The following is a 7,932-nucleotide window of genomic DNA, read 5'->3' as shown; positions in this document are numbered from 1 at the left end:
GTATGTATGTATCTACATATGTAGAATACTGACTTTCATATTCTGTTTGTATGTATTCTTTTATTCTTCGAAAGCCTAGTACTTATTCTATCATTCCTTTTGCCGAACCGCTAAGTTACGGGGACATAAACACACCAGCATCAGTTGTCAACTGGTGATGGGTATCAATCACAGACACACACACACACACACACACACACACACACACACACATATATGGTGGACTTCTTTCAGTTTCTGTCTACCAAATCAACTCACAAGGCTTTGGTCGGCCTGAGGATATAGTAGAAGACATTTGCTCAAGGTGTCACGCAGTGGGACTGAACCTGGAACCATGTGGTTGGGAAGCAAGGTTCTTACCACACAGCCACGCTTGCACCTTAGACTCAACATAAAGCAGTGACCTGGCAGAATTGTTAGTAAGTGGGGCAAAATGCTTATCAGTATTTCATCCGTCTTTACATTTTGAATTCAAATTCTACCAGGGTTGACTTTGCCTTTCATCCTTTCGGGGTCAATAAAATAGGTACCAGTTAAGCACTGAGGTTGATGTAATCAACTAGTCCCCTCCCCTGAAATTTTAGGCCTTGTGCCTATAGTAAAAAGGATTTTAGACTCAACACTAGTTTGTGGTTATAAGAGGATTCAACCTATGCACTTTTAGACATAAGAATTTCCAGCATATCTGACACCTAGAAAACCCTCAAAACAGAAGGTTTTTTTTTTGTTATTATATCAACTAATGCTGTTAGACAGTCAACAGAGAGTACATAGTGAATGTTTTGAGAGAGTTTAAGAAGAAATTCTGTCACAATGGGTCAGAGCAGCTGCACCAACTGTGCTGGATTAACCATTAAACAAAATAAGCACGTGCTTAGGGCATCAAGGGAAGGAGGGGGCACCACAGAAATGGTAAATGGTTTGTGGCATAAAAGACATCACTTTAAACTTGCTAAAATAATATTCGGGATGCCTTTATCTCTACTAAGTATAGATGCAAATGTGTTAGCTAAGATTAATTTTGAGGATCTGATCAAAGACTTTGCAATTCAAAAAAATAGGAGGAAACTTTTCAAATATAAATAAAGTGGAAGTATACAAAAGTAAATATTATTTTCCCTCTTACTATTTTGTTTCGTTTTGAAAAATAAAAATTAATTTTATGGTTTGTTACTGTTTACATTTTGAATTACATAATCTTTTATGGGGACACCAAAATCTTTTATGGGGACACCAAAATCTTTTAAGTGCTTAGGGCCTTGATGGATCTTAATCCAGCCCTGTGCACCAGGACAGTGCACCAGTCCACAATTCCATCCTGGTAAACAACTACTTAACAGAGATGGGCATCAAAACTGTTCCTCAGCCTCCCTATGGTCCAGACCTTGCTTTCTGTAACTTTTGGTAATCACCTAAGCTGAAAAAGAAGATGAAGGAGGCTGTGACAAGGGTCCTGGACACCTTTGCCTTGGATGATTTCCAAGAAAGGGTGGGGAAGGGGCAGGCTTTATGAAATGGCTAGAGTGCTACAACAAGCGCATTTAAGTCAGAGAATTCTACTTTGAGGAGATTAGAGTTCTGTACTACTTTGAAATTAATTAATACCTCTCCTGAAAATATCTCAAAAGTTCTGGAGTACACCTTGTATGCATGTATGCTTATGTAAGTATGTGTGTATGTATGTAGCCAGACAGACAGACAAACAGACTGACAGGCGGACGGACAGGCAGACAGAAAGATAGATAGATAGATAAGCTTCTTTCAGTTTCCATCAACTGAATCCACTTATAAGGTCTTTTGGTCTGCTCTGGGACTATAGCAAAAGACACTTGCCCAAGATGCCTTGTTGTGAGACCAAACTCAGAACAATGTGATTGCAAACAATACATAATTTTGATAGTTTAGGAGTTTTAATTATGTGAAGACTAGAAGAAATAAAAGTACCTTACTAGAAAAACAGGTAAAACAGGTAAAGTTTAGTAAGAGAAAGGGTCTCCTCCTCTAGAGAATACTGCTGTAATAAATCTTGCTCAACCTATGCCGGCATGGAAAAAGTAGAGGTTAAAATGCCATTGCTGCAGAGGATGATGATGATAAAGAAGATGATAATGCCAAGTAGATATGTTAGCAGTGGTGGTGGCAGTGGTATTGATGGTGACTGCATTGGTGGCAGCAGCATTTGTAGCCTGGACATTGGTGGTGGCAATGGTGTTGGTGGTGGTGATGTTTTCTAATATAAGCCATAGGCCATAAATTTAGGGAGAAGATATTGTCAGTTAGACTGACCTTAGGTAATCAACTGGTTCTTATTTTGTCAACCTTATCCAAGTCCAGTCTCAGAAAGTCATGTAAAAGGAAGTGACTACATACATTGAAGTACTCTTGTCAGATGTTTGACCAACTCTACAAGCTTATTTATTTAATCGTATTAAAGTCAACTTAATCAAATAGTTTAGCCTTTCCCTAGAGACTGAGCCTTGTGCCTAGTCAAAAGAAAGCATGGTAAAGTTTGATCATGTTCACTAAACTAAATGATTGGATTGTTTTACAATGGTCAATCCTATTAATGTTTATTCCTATACAAGAAACCAAAAACAAATAAGCTAAAAATCACAATAAATCTGCTAAAAAAACATCAATTTATCATTTAGATAGAAAAGATAATTTTCATGAACAATTCAGTTCAGTTGTTTCTTTCTCTAGAAGATTAAAGAACAAATAAATTAGAAATGCGAAAGCAAAATATATATATATATATAAAAAAAAAAAGAAAGCCCAAAACTGTACAGACCTCAAGTATAGTCTTTCAGCAAGTTAACGATCAAGTTTTAGTTTTTTTTTTTTTTTTGTAAATAGGTATCATAGGAAAGATTAAAAGTGAAATAACATTGGCACTTCACCAATTAAAGTAAATTAAATTTAGCTTATTTAACTCTACTCAGTGCCAACCCAACACTGATAAAGTGGTTATAAAGAATAATTGATTGATAAGATACAATAGGAAAACAGAACAGGATTTATTTTATTTGAATATTTTATAGGATATCATCATCATCATCATCATCTTTTTGATATCCACTTGTCTCTGCTTGCATGGGTCAGACAGAGTTTATTGAGCCAGATTTTTCTATGGCCAAATGGCCTTCCTGTTGCCAACTCTCACAGGTTTTCAAGCAAAATAATATTTCTTCATGGCCAGACATGTTCTCAAAGAATTCTGGAAAGGAATGACACTGATTGTATGACAATGACAATCATTTACAATTATGACATAATGTTCAAAACAAGGAGGCACAAATACACACACACACACACACACACACACGCACGCGCGTGCGCACACACACACACACACACACACACACACAGAGGAGGTGCTGAAAAGTTTCTAGCTTTGGGTAAAATAAAATCTGGGAGGATTGGTTAATTATGATTTTATTCAACATATTTTCCTTTCAAATTCACACATTTATTCCAGCCGTCCTTCTGTTTTTCTGAGCCCTGTAAAAGAACTCCGAAAGTTGAGCCTCCAGCCAGGCCTTTTGCAATACTCTTATAGCCAGGAAGTTTTCAGCACCTCTTCGTATATGACAGACAGCTTTCAGTTTCTATCTACGAAATCAACTCATAAAGCTTTGGTTGGCTGTAGTAGAAGACATTTTCCCAAGATGCCATGGAAAAGGACAGAACCCAGATCCATGTGATTGGGAAGCAAACTTCTTACCACTCAGTCACATCATCATCATTGATGTTATGGATGTTGGCAGATTGAATTAGTTCTTATTTGAAGCAACTACCCTCCTAGACATATCGGGAATATAATTTCTCTCATAGATTTTACTTTGGCTTAGTTTTTACATCTGGACATCTTTCCTAAAAACAACCATTTTCCAGGGTGTATCAGATGCATTTAATAGTGGTGTAGATACTAGAGAGGCTGCCATATCCTTAATAAAACAGGCAGGGCTGATTTTAAGCTAATTAGACATATTTGTTCAAATTGGGTCCTATGCCAAGACAGGGCCTGGCACACATGTCTGAGCAGAGGACACTACGATAAATTTTTAGTTTTTCATTGTGATTAATTATGAAGCCTCAAAGCCTTCAACGTTTTTTGGCTGGGACTGAAGTACTACACAAAACGTAAAACATCAATTTTCAGCTTTTGTGGAGTAGAGGGCCCCCTCAAACAGTTCTCTAATTGGGCCCTGCACTTCCTAGCACTGGCCTTGAAGACAGGACTTAAGGGTCCTCTCAACCTTACATCATCCTCATTCATTTGCGAATCATTTTTACAGTGTTCTGAGTGAGCTTCATCATGACACCAGCCTTATGTGACAGTCTTGGACCTTAAAAGTTAAGAGAGGTCCTCACTACATTGGGACAAATGTGACCAATAGTATGGGTAGAAAAGAGGATGACAGCAGAAGATGAACTAAGGTGAGAGGGGAGAGAGAAGTGACAGTATGGTGGAGGAGACAGAGTGATGAGTGTGACAGTGTGAAAGAAAGGAGAATTGAAAGATACAGTGTGAGGAGGAATGAGTAAGAGGTGGGTGTATGTATTTTTCTTATTATACTTTTATTAGTTTCTCTCAATGATGGAGACACAATGGCCCAATGGTTAGGGCAGTGGACTTATGGTCGTAAGATTGTGGTTTCGATTCCCAGACCGGGCATTGTAAGTGTTTATTGAGCGAAAACACCTAAATCTCCATGAGGCTCTGACAAGGGATGGTGGTGAACCCTGCTGTACTCTCTCACCATAACTTTCTCTCACTTTTTCTTCTTGTTTCTGTTGTACCTGTATTTCAAAGGGCCAGCCTTATCACACTCTGTGTCATGCTGAATCTCCCCAAGAACTACGTTAAGGGTACACATGTCTGTGGAGTGCTCAGTCACTTGCACATTAATTTCAGGTGGCACCCCAGGTAACAGCAGTAGTAGTATGTAGGGAGAGTGGAGGTTTGCAAGAGTGCATAAGGGAAGAGATAGGGGGAGTGGGAAAGGGAAGTAGGCAACATCTGTAAAGATTGGGGAAGGGGGACGCACAAGTTGGTGGCAGGGTGTTGACTACAGGGGTATTAGCAGTAGGGTATATTAATGATACTATTGACATGTGGCGAGAAGAGAGATGACATGTTTGGGTAGGCTTAGAGTAGTAATGATACTGTTGACAGAGGAGAGAAGAGAGAGATGATGTGTTTGGGTAGGCTTAGAGTAGTAATGATACTGTTGAGAGAGGAGAGAAGAGAGAGATGATGTGTTTGGGTAGGCTAAATAAATCAAACTCATTTTTGTAGCATTCTATGTTGAACTGAAGTTTCATTAAATTGATTTTATGGCTATGGAGATATTTGAGAGAAGAGGTTCTATCAGAAATCTATTTTCCAATGTTGGCACAGGTTTAATAAAAGTGGTTGATTGAACCAGTAGAATGTTTCACTTGTGGTTATTGTTCCATCACTTTACATTCTGGGGTTAAATGCTACTGTCACTTTTGTTGTTAGTACTTCTGGGTTTTTTTTAAACAAAAAACACCAGTTAAGTACTGGGATAATTGTTGTTGTTGTTGTTAAAGCAGTGAGTAGACAGATACATTTGCATGCTGGGCAAAATGTTTAGTAGCATTTCTTCTGTTTTTATATTCTGAGTTCAAATTCTTCTGAGATCAACTTTGGCTTGCGCCCTTTCTGGGTTGATAAAATACATACCAGTTGCATACTGGGGTTGATATAATCAACTTATCCCATCTCCTGAAATTGCTGGCCTTGTGCCAACATCTAAAGCCAATATTATATTTCTTCTTTCCGTTCTGTTTCTCTCTCTTTCTGGTTTAATGCGTTTAGTGTATGGTAAATTACCCCACTTTTCTCAATCCTGTATGACTCACTATGCTAAAATCTGGCCTCACTATCTCGTAGTATGTATTTCTCAGTCTTACTCTGAGGAATTTCTGCTGTCAGCTCACAGCACTTTTTCAGCTGTTACAGACATTGTGCATTTTATGTCACTTGTGATATAAACATAGACAGTGCAGTTTATCTCTCTTGCATATCAGCTGATGCCTTTTGTGCCCAGCTATTCTCTTAAGGTGGAGGCGCAATGGCCCAGTGGTTAGGGCAGCGGACTCGTGGTCATAGGATCGCGGTTTCGATTCCCAGACCGGGCATTGTGAGTGTCTATTGAGCGAAAACACCTAAAGCTCCACGAGGCTCCTGCAGGGGATGGTGGTGAACCCTGACATACTCTTCCACCACAACTTTCTCTCACTCTTACTTCCTGTTTCTGTTGTGCCTGTATTTCAATGGGTCAGCCTTGTCACACTGTGTCATGCTGAATATCGCCAAGAACTACGTTAAGGGTACACATGTCTGTGGAGTGCTCAGCCACTTGCATGTTAATTTCACGAGCAGGCTGTTCCGTTGATCGGATCAATTGGAACCCTCAACATCGTAAGCGACGGAGTGCCAACATACATATTCTCTTAAGGTTTGCCTCTCAAGCAGGTTAAACCTTATATATTCAACAGCCCACACTAAATCCATTTTATTCATACTTCACAGATTTTTTTCCTATTCAATGACCATATCTTATTAATGTGCAGTACCGAATAGGTAAATTCATTATTATTGAGACATTGTTTTATAGTTGGTTACTCTTCTTATTTCTCTATTGCCCACAAGGGGCTAAACAATAAGGGGACAAACAAGGACAAACAAAGGGATTAAGTCGATTACATTGACCCCAGTGCGTAACTGGTACTTAATTTATCGACCCCGGAAGGATGAAAGGCAAAGTCGACCTCGGCGGAATTTGAACTCAGAACGTAACGGCAGACGAAATACCGCTAAGCATTTCGCCCGCTGTGCAAACGTTTCTTCTTACTCTTCTTGTCACTTTCTTACCTATTTTTCAAGTAAGGGATCTCTTATTCTACATGCTATCAAAGGCACAATGTGAGGAGATAATTTATTAACAAGCTGATAACAATAATACTGCCTGTACATAGCAACTTTCATTGAAGCAAATAAGATGTAAACACACACACCTATCATTTATTCATCTGTGATCATATATTTAACCAGATGTATGTTAATATCTTATATGTATGGTTATATATTTACATAGGTGTATGTCAATATTTTATATGTATGGTTATATAGTTACTTTGGTGTATGACATATTTGTTGGATTTAATTGCATGCTATTGACATTGTATCTTGCAAACAACTTGCACATGCAAGTGCTACCAGTCAAGAACTCTGTATACCGGAAGCCAGCAAGTGTATGGGGTCATCAGGAGAGAATGCGCGCTGTTTCGGGGCCTACCTCTCGACGGCATCAATGCGCACCGGCCCCCCTCACTGATATGAGGCCCCGCTTGCTAGATCAACTGATTATTAAACAAAGCTCAATATTTCTCTAGCCATCGCTCATCGTCTCTTTTTAACCAAATCCAGTGGCTAGCCTTCTGCACTGTAGTTTGGATATCGGTAATGGTGGTATTTACCTTCCGATGAGTTAGGTCTAACGATAACAAGTCGTTTCACACTCTTTCCTACAAATCCTCTACATCCGACTTCGATTGGAAAATGCTCCGCTTTCCAGCCTGCATCTTCACATTTCTCGAGAAGGTTTTCATAATGGTCCATCTTTCGAGCCCGCGCGGCGTCCATATTATCTTCATGAGGAACCGTTAACTCAACTAGATTTACAACTTTTCTTCTTTCACACCACATTAAAATGTCAGGTTTTTCCATAACTGGGATGGGAAAGAATGCCTGGCACCCAGGCAAATCTGCAGTCACTTCCCAATAGTCGTTCCACTTTTCATTTCTCACAGGAAGTTTCTTGTTCTTTTTCTTGAAACGGATCCGCTGACCTGAGCGCACGAAGGTAATAAAATCTTTAGATGGTTCTTTCAACGGTT

At 39.2% G+C, this 7,932-nt stretch overlaps 1 long non-coding RNA gene across 1 annotated transcript in view; it reads right to left on the bottom strand.

Moving 5' to 3' along the window:
• Window positions 1-3,061: 3,061 nt before the first annotated feature.
• The window catches only part of LOC128247331 (uncharacterized), a 15,119-nt gene continuing 10,248 nt past the window's right edge, over window positions 3,062-7,932 (bottom strand). Inside the window, exon 3 of the long non-coding RNA XR_008263715.1 lies at window positions 3,062-3,217. This is a non-coding gene — a long non-coding RNA (uncharacterized LOC128247331). The remainder of the gene's footprint in view (window positions 3,218-7,932) is intronic.

Source organism: Octopus bimaculoides, chromosome 3, assembly GCF_001194135.2.
Source record: "Octopus bimaculoides isolate UCB-OBI-ISO-001 chromosome 3, ASM119413v2, whole genome shotgun sequence".
NCBI classification, from domain to species: domain Eukaryota; kingdom Metazoa; phylum Mollusca; class Cephalopoda; order Octopoda; family Octopodidae; genus Octopus; species Octopus bimaculoides.
Note: the sequence above shows the minus strand (reverse complement) of the source record. Positions and strands in the feature narration are given on the sequence as shown.